The sequence below is a fragment of the Canis lupus genome, chromosome 3 (assembly GCF_011100685.1).
Source record: "Canis lupus familiaris isolate Mischka breed German Shepherd chromosome 3, alternate assembly UU_Cfam_GSD_1.0, whole genome shotgun sequence".
Taxonomy (NCBI): Eukaryota; Metazoa; Chordata; class Mammalia; order Carnivora; family Canidae; genus Canis; species Canis lupus.
In genome coordinates this window covers 1117273-1131039 of record NC_049224.1, presented here as the reverse complement: position 1 = coordinate 1131039, position 13767 = coordinate 1117273, and the positions used below count along the sequence as shown (strand labels likewise).

Here is a 13767-nt window from a genome sequence, read left to right as displayed (position 1 = left end):
GCCCCTAGAGCAGCACTTTGTATACATACAGCACCGGTAAGTTACCATGAGGAGCCCATTCACATGGAAGAGTTAATATGTCTCTAAAAATTCTTAGTTGCTGCTTCACAGAAAGTGAATGACATTCAAACCACCAGAAGACAGGGAAACAAGAGCACGTGCAAGTCTAATGATGAAGTGCATCCACATTTACTTTGCTCTGGCTACAGCATAAAAATTATCTCTGAATTAAAAGAGGATCAGGTCTTTTGAGATAAACCATCATTCTTACAATATGGGCCACTATTTTGCAGCTCTCTCTCCCTCACATCTCTCCATTCCTCCACTGCCTCATTTCTTTCCATGTATTTTTCCTATGACTATCTGATTTGCTCATGTGGATCTCGATATAACATATATGCTAAGTTGAAAATCAGCTGCATGAGAAATACAAAGGAGAAGATGGATTCCCAATGAGAGGATATGTAAGATGATTTTTCAGCACTTTTAAGTCTGAGACTGGTGTAGTGTTTGTAGGAGGAATGTTATTTATATTGATTTTTAAAATATTTCCTCTTAGGGACACCTGGGTGGCTCCATCAGTTGAGCGTTGAACTCTTGATTTCAGCTCAGGTCATGATCTCAGGGGCCTGAAATCCAGTCCTGCACCTTTCTCTCCCCACTTCCTCTGCCCTCCACCCTGCTCTCTCTTTCTCTCTAAAAAAAAAATATATAATAAAAAAATAAATAAATACAAATATTTCCTCTTCAATATCTTTTTAAAAAATTTTTATTTACTTATGATAGGCACACAGTGAGAGAGAGAGGCAGAGACACAGGCAGAGGGAGAAGCAGGCTTCATACACCGGGACCCCGATGTGGGATTCGATCCCGGATCTCCAGGATTGCGCCCTGGGCCAAAGGCAGGCGCTAAACTGCTGAGCCACCCAGGGATCCCTTCAATATCTTTGATAAAAGAAAGGTACACATTCAGATGCTAAAAACCCCTCTGTCCTTATGCAGTTGCCATTTTATTAATTTTGTGTGATCTTGGGCTCTGATAATCAGCAAAGCATTGCCACTAATACATTCAACTAAGTTTGATTCATGGTGTCTCATATCTTCGGGTGTCCTTCATGTTCAAGAGTTTTGTTTATATATGTAGAAGTTGGGAATATGTCATTAATAAACTGTAGCTCTGGTTCTCTCATGGAAAAGGTCATGTCTCTACAAGGCCATTGAATTAATTGATTGCATTAGCTTTCTTTGCATTATATCGAACTCAGATAAGGTTGCTCAAACCGCCACACTTAACCATTTCTCAATCTGTGCATCTGCTGTGAAGGAGAAAAGAATTATCTGATAGAGATCATCATTACACTCTAGTTTTTCTCAAGGACAAAGGTCATGTTATGCACATGGCAATCATTAAATAAAGGAGACAGCATCTAATACATTTAATATCAATCATACACTAATTGTCTCACCATAAAAAAATCTACCATGACAACAAAGCCTTTATTCACAGGTAAGAGAGCTAGTCTGGGTAAGAGATGTCACTTTTCTTTATGTCTGATTCTAGACAGATCTATGAGCGAATCATTCCTCTATCTGTGCTGGCATGGAAAGTTATTTCAGGACATTTGACCCACATCCATCAGTGACCTCATCTATGAAATGGGAATAAAACCACCTCCCTCCTAAGGTTGATGTGACAATTAAATGAGATATTATATCAAGCACTTAAGAAAATGATTGCTGCATATTCTCAGTAAATGCTAACCATTAGGAATTTTGTTATTTTTATTTTTTAGAGAGGAGGGAAGAGCAGAGGGAGAAAGAGAGAATCTTAAGCAGACTCCACACCAGTGTGGAGCCTGATGCAGGGCTCAATCTCACAACCTTGAGATCATAACCCTGAGCTGAAATCAAGAGTCAGACACCTAGCCAATGGAGCCACCCAGATGCCTCTAATTTTGTTATTAATTAGGAGCATGAGAAGAGAAGTGAAATGTCCTTACGTGATGCCTACTGGAGAACGATGGGAATTAGGAAATCAGGAAGGATTCACGGCTCTCTTAGCTCTCAAGTTGTCTATGAGTAATGGAATTTTTTCTTTCTTCTCCAGAACTTCCCCTGGATTTTCCTCTTCCTGGAGAAACCCACAAAGGTGTTCCAACTTATAAACCTCATTCTTACTCTCTTGTCAAACACAAATCTCTAGCCCCAGCCTTCTTTCCTCTCCTCTTGGTAGTTTCCCACATTATCCTTGGATGTCTTATTCCTCCAATCTGCTAGCGGCAGATATGGAATCCCCATCTCCTTCCTTCATTTTTGGCCTGAAAGTATGAGACATCTGCATTGGTATTGGAGGACAGCATATGCAGGAAAATAAAAGTAGGTCAGAATGGCTTGTATTGGAGCACAAGGCAAAGGGAGAAGCTAGAGAGAGAAGGAATCAGATCATGGAAAGCCTTGAGGTTCTGCTGAGAAGCTGGATTTTATCTTGAGAATAACAGTGAACCAATCAGTATGATTTAATCCAGGAGGAACTTGATCATATTTCCCTTTTACAATGAGGACTTGGGCTATAGCATTGAGAATGGGGTGGGAGGCCACATTACTTAAGAGAATTATAGGAGCCTCTATAAAAGCTGTAGTAATGAGGATGAAGAAAAGAGACCATTCTGAGAAGATTCTAAGGAGGCAGATTCACCGGGGCATCATGGCTCCTAGAAGGTAGGAAATGAGGGGCAGAGGGAATCAAGGACTTCAGGGTTTCTGGCTTGGTTAGACTATGGGAATGAGGGGCATGATAAGAAGGGCCAGCTGTGGAGAGAAAGAGATTAAGTTCAGCTTGAGGTGTAGTTCACAGGTCAACCAGCAGTCACATCCTTTCAATGACCCCCTCCAGCAACACCTGGCTCGAATTTGCGTCAGGAAATCTGCTCTAAGACATTCACAGTCTAGAAGGGCCTTAGTAAGCTTTGTCACACTCTGGAATATTGAAACTCCATTTATTTTCCCCAAATGTATTTGATTTTATTCCAGGAAGAGTTGAAAGGACAGGTTTTCAAAGCTGCAGGTCACCTTAGAGGCCCTGTATTACCACCTGCACAGGTGAGGGGAGGGAGGTGGAGGGCATCCCAGCAGCCTTGTCAGAATGGCATCTGCCAGGAGTCAGGGCTTGAGGGCTCCCCGCCCCCAGGCCCCCAAAGTGGAGACATTTTCCTTACGGGCTGGGAGGGACTTCTGCTACGTCAGATGATCTGGTTACATTGCCTGAAATCAAATAGCATATGCGCTCTAAATTTTCAGAGCACCAAATCTGGAGGGACAAGTAATACCTGAGTGACATGTGAAGCCAGTCAGTGGCAGCTAGATCTATAGGCCTAGAACGCAACTAAGTTATGAGCTGCAGGGGCGCCTGGGTGGCTGAGTCAGTTAAGCTTCTGACCCTTAACCTCAGCTGTTGATGTCAGGGTGTGAGTTCAAGCCCTGCGTTGGGCCCCATGCTGGTGGTGGAAGCTTCTTTAAAAAAAAAAAAAATTACGAGCTACAGATACACATTTGGGAATTATTAGTATAGGAAGACAGGGATGATGTGGCAAGAGGAACAGAAGCAAGTAGAAAGGAGGACCCTGGGAAGCACCAACATTCAAGGGAAAGGAGGATCTGGAAACCAGGAGAGCCATGGTTCCCAAGCCATGGGATGAGATGATCTTAGGAGAGGAGTGGTGGTCCACATTGAAGGAAATGGTTTTCATTTTGTTGAGAAACTAAAACAGCTGTGAAAAATTACCAACGATCATAGAGAAGGATATTGTGGAGACTCATCTATTTGATGTTTTATTAAATTCAATACACATTTATTATTAGACCATTCCTCTGTTCCTAACAGGGTGTTGGAGACAAATATAAACTAGATATAATTTCAGAGCTTAAAAAGCTTAAGATCGAAGAGCAGATCCTGAAGTCAAATGTAAAAAATAACTAACAAAAGATTTGTGTAAGAAAAAAACAGATATATTGGACTGAGTTTTTTTTATTTTCATTTGAGTATTTATGTTTCTTTAGATAAAAGGCTTAGCTCTGCTATGTCAAAACTATGGCCAAAAAGTGGAAAAATTAAATAGACTCTGCAATATAAATTTAGAAAAAAAAAACCCAGTAATTTTGGAGTCATATAGATATAGGCATGATATATTCCTATCTGGGATTATAGCACAATTTGATTTTTCATTTCATTTTATTGTAGCAGACCCTGTGAACATATAAATGCATCCTAATTATCTTTATTAAAAAGTTATATGTCACTGCTACACTTTTTAAAGGGATTTTGAAAAAATTCGAGAAATCAAACAATCTGTTTCTGCAGGGACTATTTCTCTAGTACTTACACTCATCACATTTGTACAATTTACATTAAAGAGCATTCAGAAAAATCAAAGAACCCTATTATTAACTCAATGCTGAGGACATTTATCAATTATTAGGACGGTGGAGAAAGAATGTTGAATCAAAAATTAGAAAACTATGTTAAAAAAAAGAAAACTAGGTTTTGTGGTTTGTTTTTAAAGAAGATTTTATTTATTTATTTGACAGAGAGCACAAACAGGTGGCGGGAGAGGGAGAGGGAGAGGCAGGCACTCCCATGGAGTGGGGAGCCCGATGCGGGGCTCAATCCTAGGACCCTGGGATCATGACCTGAGCCAAAGGCAGATGCTCAGCTGACTGAGTTACCCAGGTGCCAAAAACTAGGTTTTTAGTCTCAACTCAATCGCTTACTATTTGGGTAATTTTGGGCAAGTCACTCAATTGTTTTGAATGTAAATGTTCTTATCTATAAAATGGTAGATGCAGTATTGTTTTGAGGCATTCAGATATAAAAAGCTCTATATCAAATAAATATATGGAACTGCTTTTCAAATGATAAATTCCTATACAAATATTTATATTATCATTACTATTTCCTTGAGAGAAAGGCAACTATGAAAAAAAGTTTTAAATTCCTGCTTGAGGCTTAGAGATGCATATTGTTTCGATGGTATCTCAGTGATGTGTAAAATCATTGCCAAGTTGACAGAAGCATCAAATAACCAATCCCTTATGGTCGTAAATGGAATAGAAGTGGTCAGTTGGAGCATGGTGCCGATCTTAATGACAAGATAGCACCCTTTGGCACTTGACATTCATGATAGATAAATTATCTGGTACCCAAATAAATCAGTTACATAACTGAAGTCTCAATTTAAAAATAAAAATTTCATATATAGGAATACATAAATATATGTGCTATGTATATGAATATATGTCCTGGCTTGGGCTTATCGATAGATAGATAGATAGATAGATAGATAGATAGATAGATAGATAGATAGATAGATAGAGATGATATAGATAGTATACATTAATATAGCATAATCACATCAATTTTCATCAATATTATTTACCAAAAATATTTTTGATTTAAGAAAGATAGCAATTCTGGGCACCTGGGTAGCACAGTCGGTTAAGCGCCCGACTCTTGGTTTGGCTCAGGTCCTGACCTCAAGATCATGATATTAGGGTCATGAGATTGAGCCCCCATTTGGGCTCTGTGCTCAATGCAGAGTCTGCTTGAGACTCTCTCTCCCTCTGCCCCCCCTTTCAAATAAATTAATTAATTTAAAAAAAGGTAGCAATTGAAGAAAGAAAAATGTGGGTGAGAGAATAACATTTTGAATAATTTGGATTTACGGGCCTCTAATTTACCACAGAATCACTGAATCTTAGAGTTGGAAGGAATCTTTTTTTTAATTTTTTTTATTTATTTATGATAGTCACAGAGAGAGAGAGAGAGGCAGAGACACAGGCAGAGGGAGAAGCAGGCTCCATGCACCGGGAGCCCGATGTGGGATTCGATCCCAGGTCTCCAGGATCGCGCCCTGGGCCAAAGGCAGGCGCCAAACCGCTGCGCCACCCAGGGATCCCTGGAAGGAATCTTGTACATTTTGTACATTCATGCCCTCCCCTATATTCCTTAGCAGTGGTTTTCTGGCATCTGCTTGCACATAGGAGAATAAATATTTGGCCAGGTAACCTGTTCTTTTTTTGAAAAAAAGATTCTTTTCCATTTTTAAACAGAGTTAGAAAATTATATTGAGCTGAAATATCACAAAACCTCTTTAAATTTTTGTAGCCATAGACAACATTTTATGGGGCAGGAATATCATTCATTTATTCATTAGACATTTACTGCCATTTACCTGCTGGTATTCATTTTTTTTTTAAAGTTTTATTTATTTATTTTTATTTATGATAGTCACAGAGAGAGAGAGGCAGAGACATAGGCAGAGGGAGAAGCAGGCTCCATGCACCGGGAGCCCGATGTGGGATTAGATCCCGGGTCTCCAGGATCGCGCCCTGGGCCCAAGGCAGGCGCCAAACCGCTGCGCCACCCAGGGATCCCCTACCTGCTGGTATTCATAAACGTAGGCCCCACTCTCAGGCCAGATACAGTCAAATTTGAGATAAATGCAACTCAATTGTGATTGTTTTCTTCCAACACCAAATCCCCAACTTCCTAGGAAAACCTACAAAAAGAATCTAATTGCCTCTCCTGGAATAGTCTGAGTTGATTTTGCAATGGAGTCATTATCACATTTTCCTGTTACTTCCCCAAACCAAATATTGAAATAATACAGGCATACGCAGGGGGTAGCAGGCAAACAAAATTTGTTATCCTTTCCCTTGGAGAGTTTTCTCTAAGTCTGTGTATATACAATAAAAAGTAAGATGGACGAAACTGTGAAAATTTTACTTGTCCCCCCAAATTTGGTGCTCTGAAAATTTAGGACATTTATGCTCTGTTTGATTTCAGGCAATGGAACCAGATCACCTGATGTAGCAGAAGTCCCTCCCAGCCCGTCAGGAAATGTCTCCACTTTGGGGTACCAGAGATGAGTGGGGGTAGGTGGGGGGGCCGGAGGTGGGTGGGGGTGGGGGGAGCCAGCCAGCAGATGCGGGAGCCCGTGGCCCAGACTCCTGGCAGATGCCGGGTCCCCTCCCTCCGCCTTCCCCCCTCACCTGTGCAGGTGGTAATACGGGGCCTCTAAGGTTACCTGCAGCTTTGAAAATCTGTCCTTTCAATTCTTCCTGGATAAAATCAAATACATTTGGGGAAAATAAGTGGAGTTTCCATATTCCAGAGTGTGCGAAGCTCTCAGAGCGGATTTCCTAATGCAGCGGGTGGTGGGGAGGGCTGGTCCCCGGCCTCAGGCCCCTCCTGCTCTCTGGCCTGCGAGTGTAGACGGCATCCTCCCTGCGGTGCCCGCTGTGGGCCGCCTTGGGGGTGCGGGCCTGGGAGACGCCGGTGCAGCGTGGAACCACGTGGAACCAAGTCAGGGCTTCTCCTCCAGACACCAAGCTGGTTTCCCAGGCTCAGACCTGCCACCTGGTGCCTGGCGCCCTGCAGGTCGTGTGCGGCTGGAGCCATGGGCTGCCGTGGGCTGCAGGGCCCTCACCACCACCTGCAGCAGGCCATAACCTATCCGCAAATTGATTTCTCAGTCGATTTAGTCAGAACTGCGTTTGTTTTACTTGTTAGCCTATCCATCCTGAAGCTCCCAGCCACTTTGAGGCTATATGAAAATTTACGGAAAATATGGGAAAATGAGACATTTTGAATATACATATGTGTATGTGTTCTCCATATTTAAGTGCATATATTTTCCCATCACCAGGAAATAATTCACTGACGTGAAAGACTGAATTACTTCAATTGTCTTCATTTGGGGAGCACAATCCTACAATTCTTTGAGGTGTTCAGGTCTTTACTCTTGTTACAATGCATTAGCTTCTCTTCTATATGTGGGTGCTTTCACCAGCCGTCCCTGGACCAACTTTCTGACCACCTCCTCCTCCTGACAGCTGGATGGGAAGTCCTGCACAGGTGTGCCCTGCAAGCTCACTGGCAGGAGGGCACCTGGTCCGAGACTCATTGGACCAAGATTTTTTGTTGAATGGGGCTGATTTTCCAAAATGCAGCGATGCAGTTCCCCTCTGCTCCTCCTCCCGCTGTAGCCTCTCCGGCCAGATTCGCGAGAAGAAAATTATTGCACAAGTTCTCACAGCCCCTCTTGAAGAGATCTGGGCACTTATGGAGACGGCACTGAGGCGGCTGGGTGTAATTTTTCCTACTCAGGCTTGCCAGTGGCCTTGGGCAGGTCTCACCACGTCTTAGCCTCCATGTGGTTGAGCTTAACAGTTAATGAAGCTCCTCACGGCTGCTTCATCTGATGACTGCCCTATTTAGTGAACTTTTGGTGATTTTCCCTAAAAATTAAGTCTCTTTTTAAATTTAACTCAGTTTCCAAAAATAATCCTACAATTTGACTGTTTTTTTTCCTTTTGAGGTAGAATTTTATGAGATTTAACATATGTGTAGATTCTTAAACCACCACAATCAAGAAGCTGTACTGTCCCATCATCTAAAAAATTCCCTTGAGCTGTCCCTTTATTGTCACACCCCCTACCTTAGCCCCTATGATTTTGTCTTCAAGAATGTCAGATAAGTGGAATCATACAATATTCAACCTTTGAGACTGGCAACTTTGACTCAGCATAACGTTTTCAAAATTTATCCAAGTTGTTTAGCATATCAGTAGTTTGGTCCTTTTTACTACTTGGTAGTATTTCATTGTATGGACGTGCCACAGTTGGCTTATGCCCCTGCTCATTGAAAAACATTGAGTAATTTCCAATTATTAGCAGTTACAAACAAATCTATGGATGATGTGTACAGGCTTTTGTGTGAATCTAAGTTTTTATTTCTCTAGTAAATAGCAAGAAGTGAGGTTGCAGGGTCAGTGGTCAGGAAATTTTAACTTTATATGTGACTACAAAACCATTTTTCAGAGTAGCTATACCACTTTGCATTCCTTCCAGCAATATATGAGAGTCTAGTTCTTCATCGGCACTGTGTGATCAGTATTTTTTTATTTTAGCTATTCTGATAAGTTGTTGTGATATCTAATTGTAGTTTGTATTTGCATTTATCTAATGGCTAATGATGTTGAACATCTTTTCATGTACTTATTTGCCATCCCTATATCCTCTTTACTAGAGATTCTGCTCATGATCTTTGCACATTTTGTAACTGGGTTGTTTTCTTGTTGAGTTTTTATAGTTTTTTTGTTAATGTATTCTGGACAGTCTGTCCAATACTACATGATTTGCAAATATTTTGTCATATCTATGACTTGTCTCTTCATTTGCTTGGCAGTGTCTTAAGCAGAGAAAAGTTCTTGATTTGATGAGGTCCAAATCATCAGTCTTTTTCTTTATGGGTCTACTTTGGTATCATTCTTAAGGCTTTATCTAACACTAGGTCATACAATTTTCCCTAAGAAAATAATTTTAGATAAAATACTATATTCAGATGGATATTCCTCATGGCACATTGGAGAATCATGAACAATTAGAAATAATATCATTTTGCTATCATAGAGCAAAGGGTACATAAATTATGCTGTCATCCTATGGCCATTAAAAACATTTATGAAAAATGTATAATATCATTACAGGAAAATAAGTATGGCTTAAGTCAGAGTAAAATACAAATGATATGCTATGAACTATGTGCCCATAGTTATAGAAAAAAAATATTACTTAGAAGAAGAGATAAGAAGGAAATACACTTAAAATATCAAAGCTAGGCCATAGTGACTCTGGGTAACTTTTCCATTTGTTCTTCTTTTCTATATTTCCCTGGTTTTCTTTAAATAGGTTTATGAAATAAAACTAAAAACCAAACAAAATTAAAAAAAAAAAAAAAAGAAAAGAAAATTCAGCCTTGACATTTTTGTCTCTGGTATGAGACCAAGCACTGTCCTTTGCTGAATCTGACTGCTGGGCTCTGGAGGATTGGCCAGCTGGCCAGGGGATAGAAGCCTGGGGAGAAAGGTCTTCTGGCCTGGGCTAGGGGCAGTGGCCCCAGGTCAGGGGAGGGGATGACAAGGGGAGGAGGGAAGGGAAGAGCAGAAGTAGGTTGGACACCACATAGGGACAGGGATGGAAGCCTGCATGCTAACAAACTCCATTCTTCTCTCTACTGTCTGCTGCCTAAATTTGCTATAAGCCAAGAGCTCTGGAAACTGTTGATTTTTATATGGATCTTGTTCATTCAGTCAGTATTGAGATCACTCCGTGTGTCAGGTCCTGTGCTCTGTGACAGCAGAAGGACTGATGGCCAGCCTCTGTGTAGGATTGAGGACGTGCCCTGTAGGCCCTCACAATCCCGTGATTCCACCTGCTGTCCAACACAGGCTAGACACTTGTCACTATAACTGTTAAATAAGCTCTTCTCTGCTGGAAATGGCCTGCAGTTTTCAAAATCACCTTTCACTTAATATCTCTCCAAATAGCCACACGATTCACCATTTTCTGGTCGTCTGCCCTGAACTGTAAAACTGTGGTGTGCTTTGTCTCTTAAGCACAGTTGCTTCATTTCACACTAGGCCATGGATGGTTCCTGAAGAGGTAGGTAGTCACCATGGTGTTCTCCAGCACAGGGGAAATCCTCACTGTGGACCCGGAGCAGAGCTCAGATGCTTTGTAGACCTCTTTATCCCAATTTTCCCCTTTCTCCATGGCATTTGAAGCAAACTGAAAAGCCTCCATCCACCAGGCCTAATGAAGGTAACTTGCTCAGAGGTGATCTTAACAAGTCCTTAGGACTCTCTTGAATACTTCACATGGGAAATGCAGAAGCCACCTGCGGCGGCTGAGCAGGAAACAAAGCACAAAGGCACAGAATCTGCTGGGAGCCAACAGGCGACCAAGGCTGTCAGGGTGCATCACAAGGTGGTGCCCTCCCGCCAGAGGGAGGTGCTCCCTGCATGACCTGTTGCCCCCACACCTTGGTCCCTTTGACCTCGGAGCGGGGCTGTGCTAATAAAAACCGGAGGGGCTCATTAGCTTTCTTCTCCATTCATGCTTGTTTTGAAAACATTACATGCCTTGCAGATTACATGATAATTATACCTAAGGGCTGGCAGGCGCTTCAGGAGTGATTATCATACGATCTGCAGGTTTGGGAGCTCATGGCAACACTTCAGTGCTGGGACAGCTTCTTCAGTCATTCACAGCAATTGCCCTTCTGGAAAGTGCGCTCCCGCGGTCTCACGTCGTTCCTCGGGCCGGAGGAGAAGCCAGAGAGGCGGAGTGAGATGTGCTGGGAGGGCGCAGGGGCTTCGGGGTGCGATCTCTGCCCCCGGCCTGCCTGGGAGGCCGGCCCAACCCGGGCCTTTACTGGGTCCACACGAAGGTCACGGTTCACTAAGAGCAAACACCTGCTTGGGGAGCTCCCCGCAGAGGACACGGGAGTGCCGACCCCTTCCTTCCTCTTCAGGGAAGCATTGAAATGTGATTCAAGGTAGCAGGACAGCGCTCTCACCACTGTGCTGGAGTGGCTCCCATGGCGTCTCTAACAGTGACCCCTGAGCGGTCAAGGCCTTGGGGATTTTGTCCTCCCAGCAGGTGAAGCGTTAGCTCACCCTTCCTGTCGTGTGTGGAACCTCCCCGCTTTGGCACCGCGGCCACATTCTTCCTCACTGCCGCTCCTGCTTGGCCTTAATGTCTGTGCCAGCACCGTCGAGGCTGTGCCGGCTCCTGGGGCCTGCAGCGGGTGGCGGGCAGCTGTTTATAATAAGCTGGTGGCCACGCGGGCTGCCAGGAATTGTGCCCAATGGTGCGCCTCACGCTCAAGAAGAGTGTGTGCAGTGTTGGTGGGGTCTGGGCATGGGTCGCTCAGCCGTTTGCTTGTCGTCTGATACCTGCTTAACCTGTATGAAGTGACGAGCAGCAGGATGGGAACAAAGCAGGTAGGGGCGGCCGGGGTTTCTGCCTTTGGGGGCCTGGTCCAATGGGAGGCGCCAGGAAGTGCACGGCAATCCCACGGGGCCGACTGAGCTGTTAGGGCCGTGGAGGCCGGGCCGGGCCAGACGCAGCAAGGCCCTGGCTGGGCGTGGGTGGCCACCCTGACCGCTAGGCCGACCTGAAGGGGAAGGAGGCTGCGAGCGGGTGGTGGGGAGGCAGGCCCGGGGAGCAGCAGCCCCGGAGCGTGGCGTGGATGTGCATGGAGGGCTGTGAGGGCTGCGGGCTCAGGGCGTCGTGCCCAGAGGGGTCCAGGCTGGAGCCAGCAGGCTGTGCCAGGGACATGGCCGCAGGACCTGCGGGGACAGGAGAGTGTTTCTGGGGGACGCCTGCTCGCCAGGCTTATTTTTTTAATCAATAGTTTTGAAAGATGAATTTCTCTATTTTGAGCCTCAAAGAATTTCTGGAAGCTTTGGTGACGTCATAGACCCCTGTGTATCAGCATGTAGAGGATTTGAGGCAACCTCTTGTCTTCTTTCATGTTTGCACCACTTGCGTCGCCATCAGATCTGCTACACGACCAAGAAACCGCGTCTGATTTTGGGCAAAATCCTGCAGCCGTTCAGGCACCCCCAGAAGTAAACGCCTGGGGCCTTAGAGCCACTTGGCTCCTTAATGATGTTATCTTGGAATTTCAGCCTGTTTCCTCAGGAAGTGCTGTTAGCAGCACAGGATGCCGCTCGGTCTAATGAGTAGACAATAATGTGGGCGTTTTAAACCCGGGCTGTGCCTTGGCCGGCTGCTTACATGTAAAAGAGCCCCCGGACCCTGTTTGTCGTGGCCCAAGGACCCCCTGTGGCGAGGGCTCCCCTGCCCCCAAAGGCCTGGGCTGCAGGTCCATCCATCAGCCACCGGCCTCAGGCCCCTCTGCAGCCCCAGGAGGGCTCCAGCAACCTTGGGTCATTCTCTCTCCAGGGGGGTCCCCAGATTCCTCACAGCTCAGGCTGCCCCCCGAACCCCCGCTCCCCCAGGTGGTGCTGGCAGGAAGCCTGTGCACCGTCCTAGAAGCCAGCACCTGGCAGGCCCCGGCGGCTGGACACACCTGGGCGCGTGGACACACCTGGGCCGAGGGCCACGGCGCGGGCACGCCCTTCCGCCAGCTGGTGTGTCGGCCGCCGTCTGCGGGCTCCCGTGGCAGAGAGAAGGAAGGAAGCGACTAAGAGGAAGTCGTGCCCAGGTCAGCTCAAAAGTGTGTTTTCCAAGTGACTCAAGTTTTTCCCGAAGTGGGGATTCGGGCGGCTGCGGGAGAGGCCGAGCCCCCACGGGCTGCTCCCGCCTTGGCCCTGCCGGCTCCTCACCAGCGCTCCCGGCTGCCGGGGCCCCTGCGCGGCGGCGAGGGGCGCGTGGGGCGCTGGTGCCCGCGGCTCCCTCGTTCCTGGGGGCCCCTGCGCGTGGGGCGAGGCGCGTGGGGCGCTGGTGCCCGCGGCACCCCTGTTCCCGGGGTTCACCTGCGCGGGCGGCGAGGGGCGCGAGGGGCGCTGGTGCCCGGGGCTCCCTTGTTCCCGGGGGGCCCTGCGCGTGGGGCGCACACGGCCCTGGTTCCCGGGGGGCGCCCTGGCCGCCCTTGCAGGCGCTGCCTCTCGCGTGGCCGCGTCCGGGCGGTGGGCGCGCAGGGCCACGAGGCGCGGGACGGCGGGAGCCGGGGTGGGGGCGGAGCGCGGATGGAGGCCCTGCGCGCGGGCTGGGGCGCGGAGCGAGCAGGACGCGCCCCCCGAGGCGCTGGCACCCGCCGGGAGCCCCGTGCGCCCTCTCCCAAGTGGGACGCGGGCCCGGAGGAGCCCATTTCCGCGCGTCCACGCGCAGGTGAGCTGCAGGCGCGGCCCCGGGAGCCGTTCCCCACGCCCTGTCCCCGCCCCGGGGCCACCGCAGAGC

General features: G+C 46.5%; 1 long non-coding RNA gene across 4 annotated transcripts in view; it reads left to right on the top strand.

Moving 5' to 3' along the window:
* The window catches only part of LOC102155379, a 71141-nt gene that overhangs the window by 18295 nt on the left and 39079 nt on the right, over positions 1–13767 (top strand). For all 4 annotated transcript variants that reach the window (XR_005356508.1, XR_005356509.1, XR_005356510.1 and 1 more), the window contains one exon: positions 6842–6930. This is a non-coding gene — a long non-coding RNA (uncharacterized LOC102155379). The remainder of the gene's footprint in view (positions 1–6841; positions 6931–13767) is intronic.